The following is an 18541-nucleotide window of genomic DNA, read 5'->3' as shown; positions in this document are numbered from 1 at the left end:
TTTCAGCTCTCATGCCTTACATCATAATCTAGTCTTCAGGAACCTTGATAACCTCTCCATTCCACAGGGCATCACACTGAACCATTTCATTGATGAGAGCATGCTGATTGGACTAGATGTTAAGGAGTCATAATGAATCTAGACACCTCGTTAAGGCACATACAGGTCTGAGGATGGGAGATAATTCTCACAAGATTCAGTGATCTGCCACCACCGCCGTGAAATTTCTTAGAGGTCCAGTGTCTAGGATATCTCCAGATACCTTTTCCAGGTTTGAGGATACACTTCTGCATTTTGCCTCTTCTACCATGAAGAAAGAGGTACGATGCCTAGTAAGCCACTTTTAAATGTAATGTGCTTTTCATTTAGTTATGCTAGTTTGACTCATTTAACAAGTGACTTGAAAAGCTCTCAGTACTGAAAGAGTTTGAGAAGGCCCTAAAACAAGCTCAGAATTTTCTGCAAATATAGGATATATGATGGCACTTGAAGTGTTAGTGATGAGTAGGGTTGCTTTATGGACGGGGTGATGCTTCAGCAGGATTCTATAGGTAAATCATAGCACAGTGATCTTTAGGATTTTGGAGTAAAGTTGTGTTGTCCTCTGTAGATAGTTGTTCTCATTTTGAGAAACATCTTGATTATGCCCACAAATTTACCATGGAATCTGGTCTTCCCACAATAAACTGGGTGTTTCTGGGTGTGTGAGCAAGTTTATGATGGGAAGCTCAAGTTACATGGTAACTTGATGGCCTAGAGAAAGTTTTTTCTCAAAAGGAGAAAAGATTCAAGTTAGTGAGCATAGTAACATACCGTCATCAAACAGAATTTGTATATATTGAGATTGGGTTTACTCAGGGACTGAAGGCATAAGTAAGTTGCATATGCAAGCAGTCAAATGGCCATACATCAAACTCCTCCTCTGTTTTTTCTTTCAACCTGAATTGATGATTGAATGGGAATTTTCCCATGATCAGTTAACTGAGGGAGACAGTTCTTCATGTTATGCTGATACCAACTGAAAAGTGATGGCTGTTATGTATCAGCCCTGAACGTCACTAGAGGAGGAAAATCTTCCCAATTGGCAGAACTTCAACCAGTTCTGTGGATTTTTTGTTCATTTTGCCTAAAAGAGAGGTGGCTGGAGGTATGGATCTATGTTGCACAGAAAGCTAATTATCTGGCTTGATGAGGCTTCCCAGGTGTCATTAGTGCTCAAGAATCTGCCTACCAATGCAGGAAACATAGGAGACTTGGGTTCAATCCCTGGGTTGGGAAGATCCCCTAGAGGAGGGCATGCCAACCCACTCCAGTATTCTTGCCTGGAGAATCCCATGGACAGAGAAGCCTGGAAGGCTACAGTCCATAGGGTCGCAAAGAGTCAGACGTGACTGAAGTGACTTAGCATGCGTGCATGGGGTTAGGAACTTAGAAGGTATATGATTGGAAAATCAGTGACACAAAGGTTGAGGGAGAAAGTATTTCAATAGAGTTCTCATAGGCACTTCCCTAGTGGTCCAGTAGTTCGAATTCCATGCTTCCACTGCAGGGAGAAAGGGTTTAATCCCTGATTGGAGAACTAAGATCCTGCATGCCACATGACATGGCAAAGAAAATAGACCTCTCATGATAGGCACAGAGTGTGAATGATGGTCAAAGTGTAATTTCTGCAGAGGAAAATCGTAATAATTGATGGACAAGATGACTTGTTCTCTAGACATAATTCAACCTCTTAAACCAAACACCCCTGTTCTTGCTCAGCAGGCTGAGCAAAGTAACCATGGTGAACATGAATGGATATTATACATGGGTTCTGCAACATGGAATTCCATTCAGTAATGCCCATCTGGCTTCAGACATCAATGAGAATACACCTGCCAACATCAGAGACCAGTACTGAGCCCCCAATATGGTATCCTTTTTTTTGCGTGCACTAGCTAATTACCTGGCGGCAAACTGGTTGCTTAGAACCGTTTAACCAAGAGGTAACATTTGTTCTCATTAGAATAGACTTTTACAGTGGATATAGATTTAATTTTTTTCCTGTAATGCTTCTGCCAACACTACCATCCATGAACTCACTGATTGATTCTGACCTCAGGGTTCATTTTACAGCAAATGAAGTTCTGCAATGGTCTCATGATGAGGTAACTCACTGTTCTTACCACATTCTCCTTATCCGGAAGCAGCTGGCCTGGTAGAATAGGGGAATGGCTTTTTAAAGTTCTATTGTGGTGCCAGCTCAGTGGCAATACCTGCAGATATGTGATAATTTTCTTTAGAATATACTATGTGTTCAACATCATTAACTAATATATGCCATCGTTTCTCCTATAGCCACAGTTCTGGGAATCAAAGGGTAGAAATGGTGGTGAATCCTTTTATATTAACTATAGAGCTCTATTAGCAATATTTTTTAAATCTTTTTATTTTATATTGAAGTATAGCTGATTAACAATATTGTGGTAGTTTCAGGTGGACAGCAAAGGGACTCAGCCATACATATACATGTATCCATTCTTCCCCAAACTCCCCTCCCATCCAGGCTGCCACATTGAGCAGAGCTCTCCACACTAGCAATATTTTTTGTTTCTCTTTCCGGCAATTTTAGGATCTAATGGTCTACAAGCTTTAGTTCCCAAGGGAGGAATACCTTCATCAGAGAATGCAGCAGTGGTTCCATTAAGTTGGGAGTTAAGTCTACCACTTTATCACTGTGGACTCTTCAGCCAGCAAATCAGTGAGGAAAGAAGGGTTTAACCCTCTTGGCTGAGGCGACTGATCCTGACTATAAGAGGAAATTAGAGTGCTTCAATGGAATGGGAGTGAGGAGGAATATTTCTAGAAAGCAGGACCTCCCCTGAGATGCTACTTACTACTCTGACACCCTCTGATTAAAGTCACTGGGAAACTACGACCCAAAACATACAGGATACCAGTGGTCCAGATCCCTGAGGGATGAAGGTTTGGGTCATTCTTCCAGGCAAGGAGCCATAATCAACTGAGGAGCTTGCTGAAGGCAGAGGGACGTGAAGTGGGTAGTAGAGGAAGTCAGTTGTAAATGCTAACTTTGACCAGATACACAGTTTTAGAAACAAGGATTATAATGGAGATATTTTTTTCTCAACTTTGATAGGAATATGTCATATGTATATAATAATCATCTTTTCTTCCCTTCTGCCATTTCCCTACCATTAGCATAAACTGTTTTAATAGCATTTAGCCTTATGGTGGTTGGTGGTTTAGTAGCTAAGTCATGTCTGACTCTGCGACCCCATGGACTGTAGCCCACCAGGCTCCTCTGTCCATGTGATTTCCCAGGCAAGAATCCTGGAGTAGATTGCCATTTCCTTCTCCAGGGGATCTTCCTGACCCAGGGATCAAACCTGGATCTCCTGCTTGACAGGCGGATTCTTTACCACTGAGCCACCTGGGAACCCAGCATTTAAACTTATATCTTAGTATTTAAGTTACACACTATCATAAAGGAATTAAAAGCTTAGTATTTTCTTTTAAGGATAATAATAATGTATTTTGTATGGGTGATAATGGGGGAGCTTCCCAGGTGGCACTAGTGGTAAAGAACCTACCTGCCAATGCAGCAGACAGAAGAGATGCAAATCATATGATCTGCTAGGATAGGATAAATGTAGATAGGATAGAATAGAAGAGATAGGATAAAGTGTAGATTAAAAAATGTAGCTATTTGAAGTGTTTTTCATTATATAAGTGGACAGTTTGGGGTGTCTTCTTTTAATCAGTTGGAAGCTGATTAACTTAATGAGGAAGATACAGGAAGATCCCCTAGAGGAGGGCATAGCAACCCACTGCAGTATTCTTGCCTGGAGAATCCCTTGGTTAGAGAAGACTGCTGGGCTATAGTCCATAGGGTTGCAAAGATTCAGACATGACTAAAGTGACTTAGCATGCATGCACGGGGGATAGTTGAGATGGAAGCATAATTTTGGAAGTTCAGTATTATTAAAGGAGGTGTATTATTAAAGGAGGTTGACAAACAATGAAATGTGGTAAAGTTGCCCTGAAGGAGGGCATGGCAACCCACTCCAGTGTTCTTGCCTGGAGAATCCCATGGACAGGGGAGCCTCGCAGGCTACAGTCCATGGGGTCACAGACAGTCGAACGTGACTGAATCGACAGCACACATACGCAGCTAAGCTGGACATATATTTTCTTCCTTGCATAGATCTGGGTTAGCATGGGCCACAAGAGTAGGTTTGGAAGGTCAAAGGGAACCAGGAGTTATACTCTTTTTATGCCTATGGTCAGATTGGTGGCTCCAGAAGCTGTTGCAGCTCACATACATGGTAGTTGACTGTCTGATTTTGTAGGTGTGGCCAGCAGTCAGGCACACTGGTTCTGGAGCTCCTACTGGGTCACCAACTTCAACTTCTGTTTCTGGACTAGACTCAGGGGCAGAAATGGAAGCAACAATCATATGAACTATTAAAACAACTCCCACAGTCACAGAAAGTCAAATTCCTATAATTCAGCCCAGATTCTATACTTTTTATGGTGGTTATGTTTGTCTGATTGGGCTTTGATTGCCATAGCATATCATAAGGAGTCATTAAAGCAAAGGAGTTTTGAGTATTGGCCAAAGCTTTGTTGGAAAAAAGGACATAGAATACCAGATAAATAGGGATGAAAGTGAAAGACGAGAACAGATGACATAGTGAAGAAAGTGGACTTTTTTTTTGTTTGTTTTTGAAAAGTGGACTTTGAAATAAACTAGAGAGTAGGAGGAGTAGGAAACGATTCATAGTGGTAGCAGTTAACATGCAAGTTGGGATCAGAATGGTTAGGGATACGGATGCTTTCTGACTCATTGATTTGCTGGCAGGAAGAATCCAAAATGGCTCAGTAAAGTATGAAGAAAGGTATTTGGAGGAGTTATAGATAGCTGTGGATTGTGGAAAATGTTTTATTATCTTTTGTTGACAACAAAATAAGATACCAATAGTGGAATTCAAACCGGTGCTTGGCACATAGTTGGCTTTCACTGAATTATTTATTCAGTGAATGGATGGATCCACATCTATTTGAGAGAATCAATTGTGATCCACTTTACCTTGATATATAAGTTTAGGCCAAAAATACCTTGATTATCAGGGCTGGTGTTTCTGGATCTCACCAGTAAAATATATTGGCTGTAGAAAATTAGATTTGTTGTTGAACATATGCAATTAAAAGCTTGAAAATCAAAAGAAATATTAATGTTCAAAAATGGCATGCAAATAGGATAAAGCGTAGATTAAAAAATACAGCTACTTGAAGTGTTTTTCATTATATAGGTGGACCATTTGGGATGTCTTCATTTTACAGTTGGAAGCTGATTAACTTAGTGAGGAAGATGTAAACACCAACACACTTGTGTTAATTGTATGGCCTATGAGAAAAGAATTTGATGGAGCAGAATAGAGTATTTCTTTAAATAAACTGCAGGTGTTGGGGACTAGCTGCTTTTCCTGTCTATGGCGAATAAAAAGTTTACTTTTTCTGTGGGAAGAGAACAAAAGAATGAATGTCTATCATTCAATGAAAGGAAAGAATAAAATATTATGCTACACAGAGCTGCTATAACAGATTATAGTAACACAATTTAAAATTATTTTTTTTTAATTTTTAAGTGTAGGATAATCACAATATTGTGATGGTTTTTTGCATACATAAACATGAAATGGCCATAGGTATACATATGTCCCCTCCCTCTTATACCCCCCTCTCCCACCACCTTCCCCATTTCATCCCTCTAGGTGATCGCAAAGTACTGGCTTTGGGTCCCTGTGTCATACAGCAAACTCCCTCTGGCTATCTTACATATGATAATACTGAATTTTTTTAAAAGTTATAAACTCAGAAGAATTTTATTTCTCCTCCCAATTAGAGCTTCCTATGAAATATTGTCCCAAGCAAATCACATGATCTACTTGCTGTTTTATTTATTTTTATTTTTTTTTTGGCTGCACCTAGGCTTGTGGGATGTCAGTTCCCAGACCAGGGATTGAACCTGGGCCATAGCAGTGAAAATGTCAACTCCTAACCACTAGACCACTAGGGAACTCCCTGTTTTCTTTTAATTTGAAAAGGGCAATTACACAATAAGCAACTCATCAGGGATAGTTTAGACTATACAGTGATATCTGTAGTAAGCAATATAACCTTTAAAAAGAATCTCTACAAACCATCTTAGAAATGATATCTATCATGGATATCTTTTATAATTTTAAAAACTTGAAGAGGTAAAGATGCTCTCTTTTAATCCCTTTTTAGTAATTATCCCCAAATCAAATTGTGAAATAATTGTTAGGTGGGAAAATAACAATGAATTGTAGACAATGATTTATCTAATTTCATTTAAAGAATTGAGGACTAATAAAGGAAAAACTCTACCATGTTTTACGTCATTCGGTAGTATATCTAACAATATTTCAGCCTGGAATACAGACCAGATACTCAGTTATAAAAAAGCAAGTCCAAAGTCCATTCTGTCCTTTTCTGCCCCATCACAGATTTTGAAGTTTTGATTAGATTAAACATTTTTCCCAAATTGGCTTTGATTCCATGAGAAAACATGTGAGTAGCTAAGTGAATGTAAGGTTTTCTTTTTATACCTACTCTGCTGTCATAATCAGAAACTCAAGAATGAAAAAGAAAGAAATGGCCCAGAGAGTTTTCAGAAATATAAAGTGCTCTCAGGAGTTTCCATACTAAGAAGGGAATGAAAGAATAGATAGAATAGTTAGGAAAAGAAAAACATTTAACCAAATGCCTTCTGAATTGATCTAAATGAAGTATGAGATTGCCCTAAATTATTCAGATGGTAATATGAAAGTGAAAGTCACTCACTTGTGTCCGACTCTTTGTGACCCCATGGACTATATAGTCCATGGAATTCTCCAGACCAGAATACTGAAGTGGGTAGCTTTTCCCTTCTTTGCGGATCTTCCTAACCCAGGAATTGAACCTAGGTCTCCAACCCAGGTCTCCAGCATAGCAGGTGGATTCTTTACCAGCTGAGCCACAAGGGTAGCCCCAAAATACTGGAATGGGTAGCCTATCCCTTCTCCAGTGGATCTTCCTGACCCAGGAATCGAACTGGGGTCTCCTGCATTGCAAGAAGATTCTTTAGCAACTGAGCTATCAGGGAAGCTCTTATTCAGTTGGTAAATAGTACAATGTTATTTTTGTACTATTTTTGTACAAAAAAATGTCTTTTACATTCAGGTAAGTAGTACAGTAATATCCTTTCATACAGTCAGTAAACACATGCAATAGATTCTTAATAAGTCCTGGGGATTTAGTGGTGAATAGAGTCCCAACTTTCTTAGAGTTTACATTTTAATGGAGATAAAGAGAAGTAAATAAGTCCTAATTTGTTTGTGAATTATTAAAGGATATAGGAGTACCAAGAAGAACGTGGGCTTCTCTGCTGACTCAGATGGTAAAAATCTGCCTGCAATGTGGGAGACCCAGGTTTGATCCCTGGGTTGGGAAGAACTCCTGGAGAAGGAAATGGGTACCCACTCCAGTATTCTTGCCTGGAGAATTCCATGGACAGAGGAGCCCATGGGATCACAAAGAGGTGGACATGACTGAGCGAGTAACACTGGTTAAGGGGAACTGGGAAAGTGAGTTCAAAGGATAAATAGGAATAGCTTAATGATGAAGAGAGAGGAGGAAGGATTCAAATGAGAGGAACACTGCCTGTAACAGTCTAGATGCAAGAAAGAACGCAGTATGTTTAGGGAACTGAAAGAACTTCAGGATGCCTGCAACTGAGCTACTTGTATGTGAGTATGTGTGAGACAGATAGAGAGATAGAGATAGGGAGAGAGAGAGAGAGAGAATAGTATCTAGGTTGGTGACAGAGAGTGGGGCAAACTATGAAGGGATTTGTACACCATGTGAAGGGATTTGAATATTATCTTAAGGTAATTAAAGTGTTGCTGATGCATTTAAGGCAGATGACTGGGGAGACCTACATTTTTGCATGAATCATTTTGGCTTTATTGGAAACGGTAGATTGGATGGATGATATGGCTCAGCCTGGAAAGAGTGCTTGGGATTCACTTGGTGTGAGGTAAGAGAACACGAGGTCTCAGATGACAAGAGGATGGGGAATTGATGGCACAGACAAATGGTAGCCTGTCACCAGAGCGATGGCCAATGTGTGAACCACAAGGCAGTAACATTTTTGCTTTATTATAAACAAAAGAAGTAAAGAAGGAATGGTGTGAAAGCAGAAGGAAGAAGTGAAGATCTTGCGGTCCACATTTCCCAACACGGAATAAGCAAGCTCAGTTTAAGAGGCTTGTAGAAGAAGGATTTTAGGGGAATTGGGGCTGTCATTCAAATCATAGAAAGGAGGAAAACTTTCACAAAGGAGGTACAGACTATTCAAGTTATTACAGAGGTTCCAGAGAAGACAGGAGTAAACATGTAGAAGGAAAGAAGAGACAAAGTTAGATTGTGGTGACAAAAACAAGAAACAATTTTCCATGCGCTCCCAGAAAGGGCTGTATAAGATAGTCTAGAGGTGATATTGCCTGTCAGGTGTACTTGGCAATGTCTGGGGATGTTTGGGTTGTCACATCTGGGCAGGGAAAGATGGGGTAACATAGTAGCAGGTTGCTAGTGGCATCTAGTGGGATGATCAGGGATGCTGCTGCACCCTCTATGATGCACAAGCCAGTGTTCCATGGCAAAGATTTTTCTGGCTAAAATTTCCATAGTACCAAGGTTGAGAAATTGTCATAGATATAAACAAAAGCTGAGTAGTTACTGGTATTGTATTACACACCAATTCTCAAGTAATCCTTTTTATAAAAGTTATGCATTTTAAAATATGAATTTAATATTTTTTTAAAATATGAATTTAATATTTACTATCATTTAGATCACCACTTCTAGGGTGAGAATGGAACATAAATCTCAGTTGGAGCTAAATATACACTGAGTAAAAAAGGGCACCAATCTTCATATCTAGAGTCTTCAAATACAGTAATCTTTCAGCTGCAGTATGCATATTTCTGGAGTCTGGGAAGGTTTTCTAGAGGATATGTCATCATGGATCATTGTAAGAAAATTATTAATAGTTACTGTATCCACAATATTCATAATCCCTCTTCTGAAATTAATCTGCCTGAGAATCTCTTTGTGATTTACCAGGTCTCTTTCCTAACTTTCCTTTAGCATTCTTCTTTCCTTCATCTTATAAAAGAATGACACCTCTGACTCTTCTAAAATTGCACATTATAGTTGTAAAGGCCTCTGGATACTGTTAATGAGATTGTTTGAGAATGTATCCGTCCTGAAGGAGAGCATATCAGAACGTTTCAGCATGAAATAGTGAAGGCAGTGGTGGTGACATATTTAATTTTGGATCCAAACCCAAGACAAGGCTCCTCGCTTCTGCCTATTTATCCTCCTTGTCTACTTCAAAAAATAATTTAAAAGTGAGATGGCTGTCACATAAATGTATACTAATTATTTAATTAAAAGATTAAGTTAGATATTTTTATGCATTAAAAAATGATCCAGGATGTCTAGTTACCATCCATCACCATATGAAGATGTGATATCACTGTTCATTTTATTTCCCATACTATGTTTCATACCTATGATCATTTTGTAATGTATAGAAATAGCAAATCACCATGTTGTGTGTCAGGAATTAACAGAGTGATTAAGGTCAATTATACTTCAAAAATAACCAACCAACCAAACTAACTCATAGAAAAAGAGATCAGATTTGTGGTTACCAGAGATGGGGTAGGGAGCTGGGTAATTGGATTTGTTATTGTTGTTCATTTGCTAAGTCATGTCTGACTCTTTGTGACCCCATGTACGCCAGGTCCTTCACTGTCTCTCAGAGTTTGCTCAGATTCATGTCTATTGAGTTGGTGATGCTATCTAACCATCTCATCCTCTGCCACCTCCTTCTCCTCCTGCCTTCAATCTTTCCCAGCATCAGGGTCTTTTCCAATGAGTCAGTTCTTCGCATCAGACGGCCAGAGTATTAGAGCTTCAGCTTCAGCATCAGTCCTTCCAATGAATATTCAGGATTGATTTCCTTTAAGATTGACTGGTTTGATCTCCCTGCTGTCCAAGGGACTCCCAAGAGTCTTCTCCAGCACCATAATTCGAAAGTATCAATTCTTCAGCAACCTCGGATATGGAGATGATACCACTCTAATGGCAGAAAGTAAAGAGGAACTAGAGAACCTTTCAAGGAGGGTGAAAGAGGAGAGTGAAAAAGGTGGTTTAAAACTCAACATTAAAAACTGTAAGATCATGACATTCTGTCCTATCACTTGATGGCACATAGAAGGGGTAATTGGATGGAGGTGATTAAAAGGTACCAACTTGCAGTTATAAGGTAAATAAGTGCTAGGAATATGAGCTTCACTATGATAAATATCATTAACACAGCAGTATATTATAGACAAATGCTATTGAGAGTAAATCCTGAGTGTTCATCACAAGGGAAAAATAGGCATTTTTTCCCCTTTATTTTGTATCTGTATGAGAGGATGGATTTTTACTAAACTTATTGTACTTATTTCCTGATGGATGTGAGTCAAATCATTACGCTATATACCTTAGATTTACACAGTGCTGTATGTCAGTTATATCACACTAAAGCTGGAAGGAAAATATTAAAATATTAAGTTAGGTTTTAGGGATTTAGGTTTGTTTATTGTGAAATCCAGTTACTGTTCTGTTCTTAAATGCTGGGATGCCAGCAAGGACAGTTCAAATAAGGTAGTATTGTTTCTGATTAAGTGGAATAGCCACTTAATCATTATTAATCATTAATGCAACTATTGCATTTCTGAAGATCATATACAGACTTTCCTGTTCTCTCTTCTATCAGTTGCCATTCTTATTCTCTGATATGCTGAAGCATGGATCACTCTGTGTTTATTCTACTTGACCACCTCTATTCATTCTCTTTATCTTTCCCCCATAGGTTCTCCACATTAGATCATTTCTATTGATCTGTCTTCAAGACTGCTGATAATAAATACTGATTATTTTTTGCTGCCATCTCAAATCTACTCTTGAATCACTTTGGTGAAATGCCCCTTGCAGTCATTATATTTTTCAACTTTGCAATTTGTTATTTGGTTACTTTTTATAATTTTAATTTTTAGAGAGACTAAAATTTCAATTTTTTATTGAGACTGATAATTCGTTGTCATCATACTTACTTGCAATTCCTTAACTATGGTTTTATTTTGTTCTTTAAACATAGTTATAATTAAATATATTTGTAATTATGCTTAGAATTCTTTGTCTGTTAAGTCTAACATCTCAGTACCCTCAGAGATGTTTTCTGCTGACTCTCATGGGCCACCTTTTCCTGTTTCTTTACATGTCTTAATTTTAAATAACTAGACATACTTGATAATACGTGGTAGAAAATCTAGATTCTTATTTCTCACCCCCTCTTCCCCACCCCGTAGATTATTGCTGTTGCTACTCTGTGCATATGTATAAGTGTTGTTTAGTAACTTCCCTGGACAAAATATATGGAGTCTGTTCTCTTTCACATTGTGTGCACTTTGATATTTCTGCGTGGTGTGTAAAAACTTTCTCATTTGTATATTTTAGCTTGGCTTCCTAGGGGTCCACCACTGTGACAGTATAGATCCGTGGTCAGTATAGCTCCGTGGACAGTATAGCCAGTGATTGTGCAGAAATTGTGCTCCAACACCTTGAGCCAGAAAGACTCTTCCCCCCTTCCTATTGATCTGACTGTGTGTCTGGGAGCATATTCAAAATTCAGACATTTTACATCTGTCCCGGCTTTTGCATCCTACCAGACCCTCTCGCATCTGTTTTGTGCCCACACAGGCCCCATGTTCATCCAGGGATAAGTGGATAGCTAGGGCCCTTTTTGGTATCTCCTGCCCATGTGCAGCCTTCCAAATTCCCAGGGACTTGTGAAAACTTACTGAGTCCCACCTGAGTGAGACTATGAAACTCTGGTTGTCTCATTCCCCTCTTAGTGTTAAGTTTTTTTGCCGGTTACCATTTTCTTGCTTTCTTTGCCCAGGACCACACCCTCATACTAGCTTCATTGACCTTCCATATTTGTTTGTCATAGAGATTGTTACAATTTTGGACAATGACCACAGGCATGGAGTTGTTTGGTCCTCTACCCCAAACCACGTGAGAACTCCCAAAAAGGAAAGGTGTTTTTTTTTTTTTTTTTTTCATTTTTTGGGTGTTTGTTGTGGCTTGTGAGGTCAGTTGTTGTGGCATACAGGCTTAGTTGCCCTGTGAAATGAAGGATCTTAGTTCCCTAACTAAGATGGTGACTGTAGACATGAAATTAAAAGATGCTTGTTCCTTGGAAGAAAAGTTATGACAAACCTAGACAGCATACTAAAAAGCAGAGACATTACTTTGCTGACAAAGGTCCATATAGTCAAAACTGTGGTTTTTCCAGTAGTCATGTGTGGATGTGAGAGATGGACCAAAAAGAAGGCTGAGTGCTGAGAATTGATGCTTTTGAAATGCAGTGTTGGAGAAGACTCGTGAGAATCCCTTGGATTGCAAGGAGATCCAACCAGTCAATCCTAAAGGAAATCAATCCTGAATATTCATTGAAAGGACTGATGCTGAAGCTGAAGCTCTAATATGTTGGTCATCTGATGTGAAGAGCTGACTCATTGGAAAAGATCCTGATGCCAGTAAAGAAGAGGGCAGGAGGAGAAGGGGACGGCAGAGGATGAGATAGTTGGATGGCATCACCGATTCAATGGACATGAGTTTGAACAAGCTCTGGGAGATGGTGAAGGACAGAGCAGCCTGGTGTGCTGTAGTTCATGGGGTCATAAAGAGTCGGACACAACTTAGTGACTGAACAACAATTTACTTCCTTCCTAGTTTTCAGTCATGTGGTTGAGATGCCGATAATAAACAAGTGTGTTTCACCTGTGGCTGTATAAATATCATATTCTAATTTCTAGAAATATATGTATACATGGAATTATATATGACCAGGACTAATTTTCTTCATGTTTTGAAATGAATGCTTTGTACTTGTTTTTTTTAAGATTATTTTTTGATGTGGACCATTTTTAAAGTCTTTCTTGACTTTGTTATAATATTGCTTCTGTTGTTTGTGTCCTGGTTTTTTGGTGGCAAGGCACGTGGCACCTTAGCTCCCCACAAGGAATTGAACCTGCACCCTCTGCATTAGAAGGTGAAGTCTTAATCACTGGACCACCAGGAAAGTCCCTATACTTATTTTTGAATGTTTTACCTATCTCAGCTCTAAAGCTCTGGAAATTGTCTGGATAGTAGAATGGACATTTGTGATGTCATCTCTTTTCTTCTTGATGACATTTTAGTAGTATGAAGTAAAGGGGGTCAGACATTAATGGTAGAACATGCTGAAGTTATCTGAAACCAAGTCTTTGAAGTATCCCAAGAGCTGAGCTGACAAGCTTTTGCAGATCAAATGCGCAACTCTCATTTAACAAGAAAAATCTGACACTTTGCACTTGACCATGATGGTAAAGAAGGCATTGCCACTAATTTGATAGCTTTATGGGAGTTGTACAGATATTTATAGATATTCTGAAAACAAATGATGATTTCTCCTTTTAGAAGTTAATGATCAAATTTATCTTCTTATCTGGGGAGTTTGGGAAAGAAACACATCAAAGTTAAGGGGAAAAAAGCCTGAACAAGGTTCATCTATTTAGAAAAAATGGAATTTCACTAAAACAATGGAATTTAACATATAAAAAAGCTTCAAAGTAGTTGTAGTTATAATTGTTTCCACTAAGGTGTGCTAGATCTCCAAATATTATTCATGCTCTCCTTGTGTTACCAAATGCTCTGCACCGAATTCAACAATGTTCATCGCCTTTCTCTGGGCTGCCAAGCCCACTGCCACACAGGAGGTTTTTAAGCTGAAACAACAATGTACAGCACACAAATTCAGCTAAAACACAAAAGAGGACAGGAGACCATTAAAAAATTCTCAAAGAGAAGGACAAATTTTGAATGGGTGATTTTTGTAAACAGATTTGGATATTGGCTCTGGTTTTGTAGAATAATTTGGTTTGTCTGAGAAATTCTAGAAGGTTAATTTCAGTTTTCAGGCAATTTTTCTTCTAATAAACTCTTTAATGTTCTATTATTTATAACTGGTGTTACAAATGTAAGTTATCTTTGCTTTAACTGCACATCAGTCTGACTCTATTATTATTCATTATGATTTAAATCCCAATTGGTTTTTCAGATCATCTAGTGAAATTTGAAAAACAGTTAACACAAAAGAGCAGTTCTAAATAAGTATTTCAGGCAGGTAGTGGCACAGATTCAGAAGCATGATGAAAATTTTTTTTGTGGGTAGGAAGAAAAATTAATTCTTTTTATTTGCAGTACTGGATTTAATTTTTTCCAACTCTTAAAGTTACCAACAGAAAATCTAGCTATTTCATTAAGTGCTTTCTACATAGTTAGTAGTTTAATGGTAGACTGAAATGTTTTTCAGGGGAATTTGACAACTTCTCCCATAAACCAAATATAAGTTCTACAGGTAATGTTTCTACATATACACCTTAGTTTGGAAGCACTTTTGTATATGGAAAGAACTTCTTTGGGTCATATGATTTCTATTTGAAATATGCTTTAGAGAATTTTTTTCTTATTTCATTAAAAAAAATAATTTGTACTTACCCACCTCCAAACCAATGTTATTGTCAACTTCTACAGCTTGTCCACTTATGTTGGTTTCCTAATTTTGATTAAATTGACTGATATTGTGACCAACTGTCATTTTAATAATAATTTAAAATGTCAGTTCTAAACAGAAAATCTCAAATACTATAGCAATCAATCTTAAATTATTGGCATGGATTATTTGTGTGGGCAAAAATTACTTCATATTCCATTGAACGGCTGGAAATCCATTGATAAGTAATTGCTTAGTTATAGGTTGTTCTAAAAGTCACAGTTTTTGGTGGGCCTAAGTGCAAGCTTTCCACCAAAATAAAATTTCTTCATTGATAGAAACTATGATTATAGTTCCATAGTTTGTATCATCATATAATATTGCCTTCTGTACCCAGACCAAATTTCATTATATTAAAAAAAATCTTTTTCTTGTAAGACTCCAATTGTTTTGATGAATTTTCAAAATAATGGTAGAGTGCATAATCAAGTAAGTGATTTTTCATGTATACAAATGAGTTTCTGAAAGATTTCATTTCAGTGTTGAGGAAAATGACATGTTTTGTCATTCTTCTGCCTTCTTATCTGGTTATTAAGTTAGTGACTTGGACAAATGTAAAATGTCATCTGTACTTTTGCTGAGATTTGTCATTTAAATAATTAATAGTGGAATAATCAGGAAACAATTCAAGATTGTAAAGTTTTTACAGTGTTAACCCAGAAAACCCTGAGATCTTTTGAGTTGATTTATTGAAACAATTGGCCCCATAATTGTTGCTTGCTAAATAATGGTGATTAATTACTATTTCCTAAAACTTTAAATAAGGGAATAAGATTCATTAAACCCACTTTGAATATATCGAGAAGTAGAAAGAAGTAGTTTATTTCCCAATATAGAACTTTAGAGAAATTATTTTTCAACGTGACACAAATATAAAACAAGTAGAACCTTTTGATGTTAACTTCAAGTTGTTTAAAAATATTTTATGAAAACAAAGAGGAATGAATTTTGAGTCACAGGGTTAAAAAGCTAATGAGAGGAAATTAGGATCATGCAGAAAGGTGCCTAAGCATACTACTTACTTGTTAAAATGATACAAAGGGCAAAATGAGGATCTTCAGCATTTGGAAAGCCGGCAGCTCACACTGAATGGAAAACCACTGTGTTACCTGAGGGTGGACTGACCTGAAATTTAGAAAGGCTTGTCAACAGTGCTTGACTTTCATTGAGAAACAGCATCTCCTCTGTTTTAGTTTAGACTTAGGGCCTTGGTACACGTGTTTTCTAAGAAGTTGGGCCTGTTTGAGATTTAATTAGAAATGTGGAAACTCCACCAGGAATATTTAGACCAATTAGTGCTCTTATTTAAAATGAAAAAAAAAATTACAGAAAACCAACCCCATTCCTATTTGATAAGAAGAGAGACTAACTAGTGTTCCTTTGGAATGCTTTTCCAGAAAATATTTAAAATAAAATACAACTAATGTGAATTCTTTACAACATGTGTTTTGAGAAACATGTCTGTCCTACTATAAATTTTGTTATTATAATTATTTTTTGCTTGAGTAAATGGGATAAAATGCAAAGTGCAAAGTGAAAGTGAAGCCACCCAGTCGTGTCCGACTCTTTGCGACCCCATGGACTGTAGCCCACCAGGTTCCTCCGTCCATGGGAGTCTCCAGGTAAGAATATTGGAGTGGGTTGCCATTTCCTTCTCCAGATAAAGTGCAAGCCCTGTGTAAATTATAAAACACCACCCATCTGCATTTGAAGAGAAATTTGACTTGGTTCAACATCAAGACCACCCTAAGAGAGCAAACTATGTAAAGTCACTTCAAGCTTTGCTACAAAGCTATTTTATTATTGAAATGAGCAATTCTCAACACATTTTGGAGCAGGAATGGGGAGGTTTGGTGAATGGAGGCAGAGGAGCTAAGGGAAGGCAGGGGTTAAAGCTCTTGAATGGGGGTCCTAGAACCTGACACCAGGAATCTAAGGAGGACAGAGGGCAAGACCACAGACTGATCTTATTTCACAATTTTGTAAGAATCACTCTGAGTTAATTTTTCTTCAAGCAGAAGGAGAAGCTATGTTTTACATATGGAAGCTTAAGTGTGGAAAGAGGAAACCTGAAAAGGGAAATCTGCCAGATTGTGGGCTGCTGAGATTGGGTGATAGTGATGGTAGAGACCAAATGTGGAAGAGACAAGTAATGCTGGTGTTATACATGTAGCTTTAATCTCCAGAGAGTAGGTCAACTTATAAACATTCAGGACCAGAGAAAATATAAATTATAATAGGAGGTCAGGAATGGGAAAAATACAGGATAGGATCTTAAAAAATGAATAAAGGTGGTCTGTACATTTAGCTGTGTTATTTTTGATACTCAAAGCAAATTATTATTTAAAAATTTTTATTGAAATATAGTTGATTTACAATGTGTTGATTACTGCTGTACAACAATGTGATTCAGTTATACATATATGTATTAATTTAAAACTATTCTTTCTCATTATGGTTTATCACAGGATATTGAATATAGTTCTCTGTGCTATCCAGTAGGACCTTGTTATTTATCCATTCTCTATATAAAGGCTTACATCAAAGCAAATTACTTTTTATCATCCATAGAGAGAAATTATACCAGTCTCTCAGGAGAAACAATTTCCTTTCACCATGTTCTAGAAGAATCTTATTAACAGTTTATTATTTTACATTAGGCTTTTTGTCTTTAACTTTTCTTTTAAAATGCAAACATCCAAGGAGAATACATGCTCTATTAAGTCACTAGCACCTACAAATTATAAATAATTTTCTTGTGCCTTATGGTGGGAGGATGGGCTTAATTTTGCCAAGGATAAGTCATGGAATCAGTAAAAGAATGGTTTATAGTTTAGATTTCCCTTGCCCAGACTTTATTAGTCCCAATTCTATGAGTTCAAGTTTCCCACGTTGGAAAAGAAATAGAACACGTGATTACCTGTATAGAAAATTATTTAATGAAGCTGCGAAATGATAACTAAATTACAATTTTAGACATTAGGCACAATGGAACATTTTCATGGTTGCTGGCTTAATCTATATCATCCATGTTGTCATAGACCCTCACTTTTTAATAAGCCAAGACTATGGATAATTTTTGAAAACATGCTTTCTAACTAGACTATGTTTACAATTGGCCGATTTTTTTAAAGAGACAAGATATCCACAGATACCTTGCTTTCAGTTTGTCCTTTGGCTGATTCAGGGGTAATCAGTGTTTATTTAAGCTGTGAGCTAAAATGCATTTGCAGTGAATAACCTCTAATAGTTGTAATGAGAATTCAGTATGCAGCACTGATAGCTCACATCACTTTGTATTTTTAACTTTCTTCTTCTCTCATGTTTATTGCCTCATATTCTTGAAAGTGATACTTGTCCACTTTCCCCACATTTAAATCATTAGAGTTAGAGAAAGCAAGCTATCTCAGAAAACCTCTCCCTCTGTGTTGGTACTGTTGAACATTCTTTTTTTCTGTTTTTTAATAATTAATGTGCAAATAAAGAAAAATTGCCTTTAAAAAGACAAATAAACTGCCCAGCTCAATAGCAAAATAAAGGGTGAGACTGAGAGATAATGAGCTCTGACAGCATCAAAACCAGATGTCAAAATATAATCCATACTCATCTTTAGCTATAAATATTACTTTTGTAATTAATTTTTATTGTGGGGGTCATGTGAGACATTTAAAAGAAGGGAAATGACAGCTTTAATGAACTATGCATTTTGTATACTTTTTTCTTATTTCCTGAAGTGGGTTTGAAGTGGTTGAATATATGGCT

General features: G+C 37.4%; 1 protein-coding gene across 7 annotated transcripts in view; it reads left to right on the top strand.

The window, feature by feature from the left end:
• The first annotated feature begins 45 nt into the window (after positions 1-45).
• Positions 46-18541, top strand: part of LOC145539140 (uncharacterized) — a 526738-nt gene continuing 508242 nt past the window's right edge. For 5 of the 7 annotated variants that reach the window (XR_014077598.1, XR_014077601.1, XR_014077596.1 and 2 more), the window contains exon 1: positions 53-320. The gene's annotated coding sequence lies outside the window, so the exon portion shown is untranslated. Of the gene's footprint in view, positions 321-18541 lie in introns of all 7 variants that reach the window. The other 2 variants (XM_081572668.1, XR_014077599.1) reach the window with 2 other exon arrangements.

The sequence above is a fragment of the Giraffa tippelskirchi genome, chromosome 2, assembly GCF_054371585.1.
Source record: "Giraffa tippelskirchi isolate mGirTip1 chromosome 2, T2T-mGirTip1v1.2.pri, whole genome shotgun sequence".
NCBI lineage: Eukaryota > Metazoa > Chordata > Mammalia > Artiodactyla > Giraffidae > Giraffa > Giraffa tippelskirchi.
This window is presented reverse-complemented; position numbering and strand designations above follow the sequence as displayed.